Consider the following 14,129-nt stretch of genomic DNA (forward strand, 5'->3'; position numbering starts at 1 on the left):
ATCTTCACCCTATTGCTTGATTGTGTCAGATTTGTCAAAGATGAGATGGTTGTAGATGTGTGGTATTGTTTCTGAGGCCTCTGATCTGTTCCATTGGTCTATATATCTGTTTTGGTACCAGTACCATGCTGTTTTGGTTACTGTAGCCTTGTAGTATAGTTTGAAGTCAGGTAGCATGATGCCTCCAGCTTTGTTCTTTTTGCTTAGGATTGTCTTGTCTATGCAGACTCTTTTTTTAGTTCCATATGAAGTTTAGTTTTTTCCAATTCTTTGAAGAAAGTCAATGGTAGCTTGATGGGAATAGCATTGATTCTATAAATTACTTTGGGCAGTGTGGCCTTTTTCACAATATTGATTCTTCCTATCCATGAACATGGAATGTTTTTCCATTTGTTTGTGTCCTCCCTATTTCTTTGAGCAGTGATTTCTAGTACTCCTTGAAGAGGTCCTTCAGAGACATTGTAAGTTGTATTCCTAGGTATTTCATTCTCTTTGTAGTAGTTGTGAATGGGAGGTCACTCATTATTTGGCACTTTGTTTGTCTGTTGTTGTGTAGGAAAGCTTGTGATTTTTTGCACATTGATTTTGTATCCTGACACTTTGTTGAAGTTGCTTATCAGCTTAAGGAGAATTTGGGCTGAGACGATGGGGTTTTCTAAATATACAATGATGTCATCTGTAAACAGAGACAATTTGACTTCCTCTTTTCCTAATTGAATACCCTTTATTTCTTTCACTTGCCTGATTGCCCTGGACAGAATTTCCAATACTGCGTTGAATAGGTGTGGTGAGAGAGGGCATCCTTGTGCTGGTTTTCAAAGGGAATGCCTTCAGTTTTTGCCCGTTCAGTATGATATTGGCTTTGGGTTTGTCATAAATGGCTCTGATTATTTTGGGATATGTTCAACTGATACCTAGTTTATTGAGAATTTTTAGCATGAAGGGTTTTGAGTTTTGTCAAAGGCCTTTTCTGCGTCTATTGAGATAATCATGTCTTTTTTTCATTGGTTCTGTTTATGTGATGGATTACATTTATGGATTTGTGTATGTTGAACCACGCAGGCTTGCAACTCAGGTATGATTCCGAGTTGGTCGTGGTGGATAAGCTTTTTAATGTGCTGCTGGATATGGTTTGCCAGTATTTTATTGAGGATTTTGCATTGATGTTCATCAGGGATATTGGGTTGAAATTTCCTTTTTGGTTGTATCTCTGTCAGGTTTTGGTATCAGGATGATGCTGGCCTCATAAAATGAGTTAGGGAGGATTCCTTCTTCTATTGTTTGGAATAGTTTCAGAAGGAATGGTACCAGCTCCTCTTTGTATTTTGGTAGAATTTGTTTGTGAATCCATCTGGTCATGGCCTTTTTTGGTTGGTAGGCTATTAATTACTGCTGCAATTTGAGAACTTGTTATTGGTCTATTCAGGGATTTGACTTCTTCCTGGTTTAGAGTTGGGAGAGCATATGTGTCCAGGAATTTATCCATTTCTTCTAGATTTTCTAGTTTACTTGCATAGAGTTGTTTATAATATTCACTGATGGTAGTTTGCATATCTGTGGGATCGATGGTGATATCCCCTTTATCATTTTTTTATTGTGTCTATTTGATTCTTCTCTCTTTTCTTCTTTATTAGTCTGGCTTAGTAGTCTATCTATTTTGTTGACCTTTTCAAAAAACCGGTACCTGGATTCATTGATTTTCTGAAGAGTTTTTCGTGTCCCTATGTCCTTCAGTTCTGCTCTGATCTTAGTTATTTCTTGTCTTCTGCTAGCTTTTGAATTTGTTTGCTGTTGCTTCTCTAGTTCTTTCAATTTTATGTTAGGGTGTCAATTTTAGATCTTTCCTGCCTTTTCTTGTAGCCATTTAGTGCTATAAATTTCCCACTGCACACCGCTTTAAATGTGTCCCAGAGATTCTGGTATGTTGTGTCTTTATTCTCATTGGTTTCAAAGGACATCTTTATTTCTGCCTTCATTTTGTTATGTACCCAGTAGTTATTCAGGAGCAGGTTCAGTTTCCATGTAGTTGTGCGGTTTTGATTGAGTTTCTTAATCCTGAGTTGTAATTTGATTGCACTGTGGTCTGAGAGATTGAATGTTATGATTTCCATTCTTTTGCATTTGCTGAGGAGTGTTTTACTTCCAGTTATTTGGTCAATTTTAGGCTAAGTGTGATGTGTTGCTGAGAAGAATGTCTATTCTGTTGATTTAGGGTGGAGAGTTCTGTGGATATCTATTAGGTCTGGTTGGTCCAGAGCTGAGTTCAAGCCTTGAAAATCCTTGTTCGTTTTCTGTCTTGTTCATCTATCTAATATTGACAGTTGGGCGTTAAAGTCTCCCACTATAATTGTGCAGGAGTCTAAGTCTCTTTGCAGGTCTCTAAGTACTTGCTTTATGAGTCTGGGTGCTCCTATGCAGGCTAATCACCCAACTGTGTTGGGTGCATATATATTTAGGATTGTTAGCTCTTCTTGTTTCATTGGTCCCTTTTCCATTATGAAATGCCCTTAATTTTCTCTTTAGATCTTTGTTGACTTAGAGTTTGTTTTATCAGAGATTAGGATTGCAACTCCTGCTTTTTTGTTTGTTTGTTTGCTTTCCACTTGCTTGGTAAATATTCATGCATTCCTTTATTTTGAACCTGTATGTGTTTTGCATGTGAGATGGGTCTCCTGAATATACCACACTGATCGGTCTTGACTCTAATTTGTCATCTGTGTCTTTTAATTGGGGCATTTAGCCTGTTGACATTTAAGGTTAATATTGTTATGTGTAAATTTGATTGTGTCATTCTGATGCTTGCTGGTTATTTTGCCCATTAGTTGATGCAGTTTCTTTATAGTGCAGATGGTCTTTACAATTTGGTATGTTTTTGTAGTGGTGGGTACCAGTTGCTCCTTTCCATGTTTAGTGCTTCCTTCAGGAGCTCTTGTAAGGGAGACCTGGTGGTGGCAAAATCTCTAAACATTTGCTTGTTTGTAAAGGATTTTATTTCTCTTTTGTTTATGAAGCTTAGTTTGGCTGGGTATGAAATTCTGAGCTGAAAATTATTTTGTTTAAGAGTGTTGGATATTGGCCCCCACTCTCCTCTGGCTCCTAGGGTTTCTACAGACAAACTGCTGTTAGCCTGATGGGCTTCCCTTTAGGATAACCCGACCTTTCTCTCTGGCTGCCCTTAATATGTTTTCCTTCATTTCAACCTTGGTGAATCTGACGATTATGTGTCTTGGGGTTGCTCTTCTCGAGAAGTATCTTTGTGGTGTTAGCTGTATATCCTGAATTTGAATGTTGGCCTGTCTTGCTACGTTGGGGAAGTTCTCCTGGATAATATACTGAAGAGTGTTTTCCAACTTGATTCCATTCTCCTTGTTACTTTCAGGTACACCAATAAAATGTAGAGTTGGTCTTTACACATGCTCTCATATTTTTGGGAGGCTTTGTTTGTTTCTTTTATTGTTTTTTTCCTAATCTTGTCCTCTCACTATATTTTGTTAAGTTAATCTTACATTTCTGTTATCATTTCTTCTGCTTGATTGACTTGGCTATTGACACTTGTATATGCTTCATGAAGTTTTCGTGCTGTGTTTTTCAGCTCAATCAGGTCATTTATGTTCTTCTCTAAACTGATTATTCTAGTTAGCAATTCATTTACCCTTTTTCAAGGTTCTTAGCTTCCTTGAATTGGGTTAGAAAATGCCCCTTTAGCTCAGAGGAGTTTGTTATTACCCACCTTCTGAAGCCTACTCCTGTCAATTCATCAAACTTATTCTCCATCCAGTTTTGTTCCCTTGCTGGTGAGGATTTTAGATCCTTTTTAAGAGAAGAGGTGTTCTGGTTTTTGGAATTTTCAGCCTTTTAGGGCTAGTTTCTCCTGCTCTTTGTGGATTTATTTACCTTTGGTCTTTGATGTTGGTGACCTTTGGATGGGGTCTTTGAGTGGACATGTTTTTTTTTTTTAGTTTTCCTTCTAACATTCAGGCCCTTCTGCTGCAGGTCTGCTGGAGTTTGCTGGAGGTCTACTCCACACCCTGTTTGCCAGGGAGTCACCCACTGAGGCTGCAGAACAGCAAAGATTGCTGCCTGTTCTTTCCTCTGGAATTTTTGTCCCAGAGGGACACCTGCCAGATGCCAGCCAGGGCTGTCCTGTATGAGGTGTCTGTTGTCACCTGCTGAGAGTTGTCTCCCAGTCAAGATACATGGGGTCAGGGATCTGCTTGAGGAGGCAGTCTGAGCCTTAGCATAGCTTGAATGCTGTGCCAGGTGGTCTGCTGCTCTCTTCAGGGCCATGAACCGGGGACATTTAGGTCTGCTGAAGCTGTGACCACAGCTGCCCCTTTCTCCAGGTACTCTTTCCCAGGGAGATGGGGTTTTTATCTATACATCCCTGACTGGGGCTGCTGCCTTTTTTTCAGAGATGCCCTGCCCAGAAAGGGGAAACCTGGTAGTCTGACAACAGTGGCCTTGCTGAGCTGCAGTGGGATCCGCCCAGTTAGCTCGTGGCTTTCTTTACATTGTGAGAATAAAACTGCCTATTCAAGCCTCAGCAATGGTGGACACCCCTGAATTTCTCCTATTTAAACCCTGCATTTTCTCCAATCTGTTATCACACAGGAATATACACACTGACACCAACTGAGCTATTGCTGTTAATACAATGAACACAGCATTGACAGAGTGGCCTTTCCATTATCATTAAATAGGCCAGAAGCCATTCATTGTACATCTCTGTGCTTAAAATTTTCAGCTGGGGCCCCCATAACTTAAGGCAGAGAGAAAGTCTTTCATGGAAATCAACATAAACATTTACTACACATAAGAATGGAGAGAAATTTGCTGTTTGTTAGAAAATTGGGCTCAAGTCAAACTGTCTAACTAAATGATACTCACTTTAACTCACTGCAAATGACTAATTCTGCATCAAATTCCACATAAGGAGAACTGTTTGCAGGGAGAATTGTGAGAGCCTCAGGGGCCAGGACAAGCCCTGAACTGTGCAAGCAGAGATCATTTAAGAGTTCAGCTGTCCATTCAGAGATTCATCTTCCTGGTTTAGTCTTGGGAGGGTGTATGTGTCAAGGAATTTATCCATTTCTTCTAGATTTTCTAGTTTATTTGCGTAGAGGTGTTTATAGTATTCTCTGATGGTAGTTTGTATTTCTGTGGGATCGGTGGTGATATCCCCTTTATCATTTTTTATTGCTTCTATTTGATTCTTCTCTCTTTTCTTCTTTATTAGTCTTGCTAGCGGTCTATCAATTTTGTTGAACCTTTCAAAAAACCAGCTCCTGGATTCATTGATTTTTTGAAGGGTTTTTTGTGTCTCTATTTCCTTCAGTTCTGCTCTGCTCTTGGTTATTTCTTGCCTTCTGCCAGCTTTTGAATGTGTTTGCTGTTGCTTCTCTAGTTCTTTTAATTGTGATGTTAGGGTGTCAGTTTTAGAACTTTCCTGCTTTCTCTTGTGGGCATTGACTGCTATAAATTTCCTTCTACACACTGCTTTGAATGCGTCCCAGAGATTCTGGTATGTTGTGTCTTTGTTCTCATTGGTTTCAAAGAACATCTTTATTTCTGCCTTCATTTCATCATGTACCCAGTAGTCATTCAGGAGCAGGTTGTTCAGTTTCCATGTAATTGAGCAGTTTTGAGTGAGTTTCTTAATCCTGAGTTCTAGTTTGATTTCACTGTGGTCTGAGAGACAGTTTGTTATAATTTGAGGGGGGAGGGATAGCATTAGGATATATACCTAATGTTAAATGACGAGTTAATGGGTGCAGCACACCAACATGGCATATGTATACATATGTAACAAACCTGCACATTGTGCACATGTACCCTAAAACTTAAAGTATAATTAAAAAAAAAAAGAGTTCAGCTGCCTGCAGATGCACCCAGATTCAGCTTTCTGCAGACTTCTCTCATGGGGCTGGAATGGGTCCTTGTGGAGAGGAGAAGTGAATTCCGAGATCTTCCTGGGGGATGCAGCACCTCTGGCTTCTGCTTGCTGAGGAAGGTTGGTCTTTTGATGGCTGCAATTCTCTGAGTTGTCATAGCTGAATGGTTGAACTTGGTCAGTCGCAGATGAATGAACAGCGTTTCCCAAGAGAAACTTAACAATGGCTTCAGGACTATTAAGCTGTGAAGATTCATGCTTTCGTGTTTGGGAGTGTGTGTTCAGCAACTGTTCCTCGGGGAAGGTTGTGTTGGGGGGCGCAGGCATTCGAGGTTGGCTTTTTACACCCAACTGTGTGCACATTTTCCCTTTTTGTATGAGGAAATAATGCCTGCACTAAGGATAACCCTCCCCTCCTCCTAAATCTTTCCACAAAAAGTTACTTATTAAGGCCAGCATTCTGAAGAACTAAATGCTTCTTTAACTTTACTTCATCTGCTTCATTGAGCACAGTGTACCGACTCTGGGGAATTCACATTACGGCCAGCAAGCGGCCTTCTCTATTCCCTAGGGGCTCTTTGGGCACAGAAATAATCCCTTCCTAGAATCTTTTCAAAAAGCAACTGAACTATGCAGGCTAATCAACTGTAAATCTTAGCCCTCTTGGATGAAGCAGCACCGAAAAGTCCCCTGATGACTGGGAAGCCCTGTTGTGGAGGCCCCTCAAGGACAGCAGTTCCAAGACCCAAGGCAAATTTGCCACAAGTGCAATTGTCTGCTGTGTTTTCACGTTTCTGAATGTTGCCCTATTCCCCACATGTGTCCTGTGCATCCTCTGCCTGTCTCCCTATTTTGTTTTAAGGCAGAAAGACAATAACCTTCCTTAGGACTTTTGTTTTCTGGTTGGTAATGGCCATGTTATAAGCAGACATGAGCTCAGATAGAATAAGTACATGGGGAGGATTTTCTATATTTCTTCTGAGTCATTTTCTGTGCACTCCTAGCATAGTATTTGTCAGGAAAAAGCATAGATCAGAAGGGTGACATCTCCCAGCCTTTACGTGCACTGTGCTGAAACCTCCAGTGTTATAACATTAGCTGTCACTCTGTTGAGAGGTCACCTCCTGATCCGGACAAAGGCAACACTAGTTTGCCTGCATTCTGCTTGGACTTGCAGGATAATGTCAGTCATGCATTTGCAGCAGCAGCATAAATCAAGCCCTAAGATGATTTAAAGAATAGAATTGAAGCCTCTCTTTCACAATCACCATAATCTAAAGGAAATAGGGGCAATGGCATTGCTCTCTGATATTTGGAAGGCAGAGCAATAATTCTATTTTTGGCCAAGGAAATACCTCTTCTTTACTTGCTTTGTTTCTGTAACACATGTAGACTGTTGTAGTATTCCTGTCCTGACTTCTAGATTCAACTTTTTACTGGCTATTTCTGATTTAAGAGCCTATCTAAATCCTTGACATTGATGTGTCTTGATTTAATCAGGCGTCTTCTACCGTTTGAGTGAGGAGCACAATAAAGTTTGGTCTTTGGGCACCAGTGTTGAAAACAAGGGATTCACTAGCTCTGTCGCCTTGGCTGAGTTACTTATTAGTGCTCCCCAAACCTGTATTTCTCTCTGGAATTATTAATATTAATTAAAAGATTAATACATCTCAACACCCAAGCTAAAAAAGTCAAAATCCTCCTTCATTGCTCCTTGTCCTTTATCTATCTAGCTGTCTGCAATGTCCTTCTGATAAATCTCTCAGACAGTTTTGCTATCCCCTCTGATACCACTGAAGCATTTACTGTCCCTAAAATGTGGTAATTGCATAGCCCCAGTTTTTCTCCCCGCTTTTGCTCTTCATAGCTCCCAAGGTCTTAGACGCTCTGCTTCTCAAACTTTAGTATACTCAAGAATCTCCTGGTGGGCTTGCTCACATGCAGATTCCCAGGCCATACCTCCATAGATTCTGATGTGGTGTGTCTGGGATGGGGCCTGAGAGTCTGCATTTCTAAGAGGATACCAGTAGATACTGGTCCATGGTAGCCCTAATTGAGGCATCACATGTACAGGATCACATGTAATTTTTCAGCATGCTTTATATTGAGTATCCATCTAACTTTCCAGATGACTCTGCTCTTTTGTTTGTATTTTTCAAGTGTTCATTTTTTCATTCTCATTAGACAATTTTCCCAGACTCCTCAGCATGCCATATTCTTCCGTACCTCTTTGCGTTTGCTTGTAGTAATTTGGAGAGGCAGATTATAATAGGGGCTACCATGTAGATTCTTGTGATGATTAGACGGCTTAATGCATCCCATGGGTCTTGAATACCCATACAGCATGTGTTAACTCTCTTTGTTTTCTTCTTTACACTTATTACTTTACCTGTTACTCCAGACCCATATATATATATATTTTTTTAATATTTATTTATTTATTTATTTATTTTTTGCTGTGAAATTCTCCTTCTCCGACAAAGGCCAGATTTTTTTTTTTTTCTCTGCTGATGTCTCTAACATTTACCTTTCTTTAGTCCCAGGACCAATTGATGAATCCTTCCTGCCTGTTTGCAAGATGCCATGTTGATGCTTGCATTCATTGTCTTGTAGTTTTTGCCTTACGTATTTTTTGCAGGTAGAGCCTGAAATTCTTGAGTCTTGGAAACTCATTACCCTGATTCCTCCTTCTTGGCTCACTTTTCATTTGTTAGGTTTTAAATAGATGCCATCCACGTGCCTGACCCTGTGCTTGCGAAGAGTTCATTTGGGTGATGGAGTGCTGTGTGGGGAGTAAATTCAGTCATCTAAATCAGAAATCTTAAGTTCTATGCTCTCAGAAGTGTACCTCTTGATCAATGTGATTCTTTCACTTCATTATGTTACATTAGGAGTAATTTGAGATTTTTATTACTTCTGGATTACTTTCCAAGTACACTGATAGTAAATGGCTTGATCTTAGGTCATTATGTTAATATCTTACATTTGGTTAGGATTTATAGTTCGCAAAGTATTATCACATAAATGAATACCTTTTGCTTTTAAAGCATCTTTCTGAGATGGGAATGGAAAGTATTCACTTCCCTTGATTATTATGCAAAATGCTGGATAGAGTGACCCCATCAAAGTCCTGCAGCTAATAAGATGTGGGGACCATAGAATGGGCCTTTATGTCCTTGGAGACTTTAAAAGAGGAGTCTTAGGAAAGCCTGGAAGACGGGGCAGACTGCATGTTACTTGAGGAAAGTGTGTAAAGGGAGAAAGTGTATTCTGGGTATGGTTCTCCTTTCTTTTGGTAGTGTGGCCATGAGGAAGAGAAAAAAGAGGGAAGTCAGGTTTTGAGAGACTGGGCAATCTCTCAAACAATAGATGTAGCCATATTCTCTTGAAAACACATAAATATTCATCTTCACATTTTACTGGTTTGTATTGATACTAATTTTCTTTGTCCTATATAAAATTGCTAGGTAAATACACTAGTATAGCAATGGAAAAACTTTCCCTTTACCCTCATAGGTTTCTGTTATTAGGGCCTATAAATTTAATTCACAAAAGACATATTAACAGGAAAACAAGGCAAACAAAGCTTATCTGATGATAATATTTTCACATTCACAGGGACTTCACAGAAAAGAAATAAAAACTCAAAGAAGTGGTTAGACCTAGAAGTTTATATACCATTTTAATGAAGGGCAATACATTGTGGAGAAGAGAATAGACAAAGAAAAGGAGGTTTTGGGCTCCAGGCAGTAAACTGTGGGAAAGTGACCTAGAAATGTATGGTAGATAAGGCTTATTTACTAAGGCTTGTTATGCAGATAAGAGTTACTTTTCTCTTCCTGGTATGGGAGAAGGGAACCTTTTTGCAAATGGAAAGTTATATTACATTTACAAAGAGAAATTTATGTCTGCTTTTAGGCAGAAATGTGGAAGGCAGAGAGTTCTTCCTGCATCTACTGTTTCTCAGTTGCCCTTAGCTCAAAATAATCCTTATGCCACAGTAGCATATTTTGGGATGGCATATTCTGATACTCTTAACTAGGGAATCTGGACCATACATAATCTGATCACATATTATGAGAGTTGATTAGTGCTCAGTGCTAGAGTGAGAGAATGATGGGAAGGAGATTACTGGACATGAACTGAGGGCAGTGTTCTCAGTGTGGAAGGTTAAATGAGCAGGTGCCTCCATGTCACTTAAGTTGTATAAAATAAGAGAAATAAGCACAGTTGATTAGATTGCCTTATGTCTTCCTGGGATATCATCTAATTGTCAACTCTAAAACTTTTCCTCACCAACAAAAACACCCTGGTTCAAAATTTTTATTATAGTTGTCTATTTGGGAATTTAATTTAAAGAAATATCATTGAACTATGTTGAAGAAAGTTTGTGTTTTATGACTACTACTTTCTAATAAACAGCTTTTCTTTTATTATAAAAGTAACATTTTTATTTTTTATTGCGGTAAAAAAACCCACACAAACACACACAACATAAAGAGCTATGATCGCATCATTGCACACCAGCCTGGGTGAGAGTGAGACCCTGTCTCTGAAAATAATTAAATAAATAAGTTAAAAATTAAAATTTACCATGAGAGCCAGTTTTGAGTGTATAGTTAAGTAGCGTTAAGTATATTACAATTGTTGTGCAACAGATCTCCAGAACTTTTTCATCTTACCAAACTAAAGCACAGTACTCATGAAATAACAACTTCTCATTTCCCTCTCTCAGCAACTGGCAACCACCAGTCAACTTTCTTCTTTTATGAATTTGACTATAGAAATAACCTTTTTGAAGGATAAGTTTTTTTTTGCTTTTTTTTTTTTTTTTTGCAAAAATACCTAAAGGTGGATATTATAAGCATAAATAATTTAAAAGTTTGAGGCCAGCACTTCGGGAGGCCGACGTGGGTGGGTCATCTGAGGTCAGGAGGTCAAGATCAGCCTGACCAACATGGCGAAACCACATCTCTACTAAAAATACAAATATTAGCTGGGTATGGTGGCAGGTACCTGTAATCTGAGCTACTCGAGAGGCTGAGGCAGGAGAATTGCTTGAACCCAGGAGGCGGAAGTTACAGTGAGCCAAGATTGTGCCATTGTACTCCAGCCTGGTGACAGAGCAAGACTCCACCTCAAAAAAAAAAAAAAAAAAAAAAAAGTGTGAAACATTTGACTGTATGTCTCCAGAGGCCTAAGGATTTTAATATGCCTACTTATAGGGACTCTTGTAAAGAAAATCAATACAATTTTTCTTACCTTTACCTTTATAGTATATGGTAATATTATTTTGTTTCTTAAAGTAGCAATTTAGAAACCAAATAAATGTCTGTAACTGTTTACTTTGTTTACTATTATTATGCATTATCAGTAAGCCTTTGCTAAGTAATGCTATGGTAACAAACAGTCCCCAAACTTCACTTTATTTTACTTTTTCTCACGTGCATATCAGGAATAATTTATGCTCATTTTTATGGTGAAGGATGAAAAATGGCAGAACTTTGGGAAACCTCTTAAAAATTCTGCTGAAATGTGGCACTTGCCGCTTCTCACATTCCGTCAGTCAAGCAAGTCACAGAGCCAAGAGTGACATCAATGAGACACAGAAGTATATGTAGTAATGGTCATAGATATAGTATCCTCTTCCAGGTAAGGGAGAAAATATTTGGGATTCACACATGCAATTTACTTTACTAGGCAAATCACTTATAATGGTGAAATATTATTTTTAATCATGAGCATTTTCATAGGTCTGAAAATAATGGCAACAATAGGAAATGCTTCATTTATGTATTGAGAATCTAAAATGAAAATCAACACAGGAAGAATGATTTTTGCATCCTATCTAAGCCATCACTTATTTAAGATGTTGAAAACGATATTCTTTTGCACTAATATGAAAATGGTACTCCCTAATTTAGGACTGGTAAGCGCAACTTAACTGGATAAAATGGTGACCATTCATTGTGTGAAAATTCATATAGTGTTTATTTGCATACATTATGTGCATCACAATCTGCTATAAATTTTTTTCTGCACTTAAACTTTTGAATTACTTTACATATTACTCTGCTTAATGTCTTGGCTTTATTGATTGGTTCAGCCAATCAACTGTCTGACTTTATCTATGTCTCCTCCCTTACTTTCCACTTGTTTTCTCAGTCAGGGAATTTTATAGAGGTTTATATGTGTGAGATTCATGCTTTAGATTAGTAATTTAAAATCTCCCCAAAATATTTGCCATTTTTAACTGTTTTTGCTATTATAGACCACAAATTACTGGTGCCAGGCCACACAACATGATATGATGCACCTATGTGCTCAGACCTGCATTTGAGAGGCCACTGAGCTAGACCAAATTTCTTCAAACCTTAAAGGGCATCACCTGGAGATCTTGTTCAAATGCAGATTCTAATTCAGCTATCTGTGTGAGTCTGAAGGCATTGCATTTCCAACAAGGTCCCAGGTAATCTGAGGCTGCAGGGTCCATGAACCACACTTCGAGCAGCAAGAGTCTAACCAACGAAATTGTGAATACTGAAGCTCATGGGTGTGGCACCTTATCTACATCTACGTTACTAATTAGTGGTGAAGGTCCTCCTAACACATGACTGAATGAAGGTTCTATCCTACTGTGTGTAACCACCATTGTTTATTTAGTTTTGTTCCTAACGGAAATTATTCTGTGCCTCAAGCCAGGATTTTATTTGATTTCACCACAAGCTATAAAGTTCCTTCAGATAAGCTGGGTTCCAGGATCTTAAAATTAAAGGAGAAAATGTGTCCAGCACAGGAAGTTATTTATGTTGTGGAGGATAAGTCTCTGGATTGGTAGCAGTCTGTTCATCTATCAGAAAAGTCCCTTGGACGTGGCCACAAGAGAAATGGAGTGTTTTACCCTATAGCAGGTGGGCACAGGAGCAGAGAGGGAGTGTCTTTAAGCACAATACCTACAGCAATGGAATGCTGACTCTTCTCTGATTTCCTCTCCTTTCTAATTCTATAGTCAAGCAAAAGTAGAGATGCATGCCAACCAAAGAGGGGCATATTTTCAGGGCTGCTTTTCTTTCCTGGCCTCTCCCATCTTGATGAAAAGGACCATGTGAAGTGTGTGTGTGCATGTGCCCAAGCATGTGCCTTGTGGTTGGGAGCTCCATGTAAACCTGCTGTTCTTCTTCTTCTTCTCCTCCTTCTTTTTCTTCTTCCTCTTCTCCTTCCCCTCTCCTCCTTTCTTCTCCTTCTTCTTTCTTCTCCTCCTCCTTCGTCCTCCTCTTCTCCTCTTCCTCCTCTTCCTCCTCCTCTTTCTCCTTCTCCTTCTTCTTCCTCTTCCTTCTTCTCCTTCTCCTCCTCCTCCTTCCTCCTCTTCTTCCTCTCCTCCTCCTCCTTTTTCCTCTTCTTCTTCCTCTCCTTCTCCTTCTTCCTCTTCTTCACAAAACATTAAAAAGTTACCATTCCAATCACTTTTAAGTGTGTGGTTCTGTGGAATGAGACACATTCACATTGTTGTGCAACCATCATCACCATTTCCAGAACTTTTTCATCCTCCCAAACTAAAACTTGCCCCATTGAACATCAATTCCCCCCATTCTCACAACCATCATTCTAATTTCTGTCTCTATGAATTCGACTACTCTGAGACCCTCATACAAATGGAATCATAGAATAATTATCCTTTTATGTCTGCCTTATTTCTCTTAGCTTGCCTTACCTCTTTTAAAGCCAAGTTTTAATTTAATAAGCATTATTATTATTTTCACTCTGCATTGTTGAACTGACAATTCAACAGTGGTGGGATGGTATTGTGTCTGGAATTGGTGGGTTTTTGGTCTCACTGACTTCAAGAATGAAGCTGCGGACCCTTGCGGTGGGTGTTACAGCTCTTAAGGCGGCACGTCTGGAGTTGTTCATTCCTCCCGGTGGGCTTGTGGTCTCACTGGCTTCAGGAGTGAAGCTGCAGACTTTCGCGGTGAGTGTTACAGCTCATAAAAGTGGTGTGGACCCAAAGAGTGAGCGGTAGCAAGATTTATTGCAAAGAGCAAAACAACAAAGCTTCCACAGTGTGGAAGGGGACCTGAGCGGGTTGCCATTGGTGGCTCAGGCAGCCTGCTTTTATTCTGTTCTCTGGCCTCACCCACATCCTGCTGATTGGTAGAGCCAATCAGCTCTGTTTTGACAGGGTGCTGATTGGTGCATTTACAATCCCTGAGCTAGACACAAAGTTTCTCCACTGTACCCA

General features: G+C 39.4%; 1 pseudogene; it reads left to right on the forward strand.

Annotated features, from left to right (window-relative positions):
* The window catches only part of LOC112209235 (anosmin-1-like), a 184,898-nt pseudogene that overhangs the window by 52,811 nt on the left and 117,958 nt on the right, over positions 1 to 14,129 (forward strand).

This window comes from Pan troglodytes, chromosome Y, assembly GCF_028858775.2.
Source record: "Pan troglodytes isolate AG18354 chromosome Y, NHGRI_mPanTro3-v2.0_pri, whole genome shotgun sequence".
In the NCBI taxonomy this organism is placed as follows: Eukaryota; Metazoa; Chordata; class Mammalia; order Primates; family Hominidae; genus Pan; species Pan troglodytes.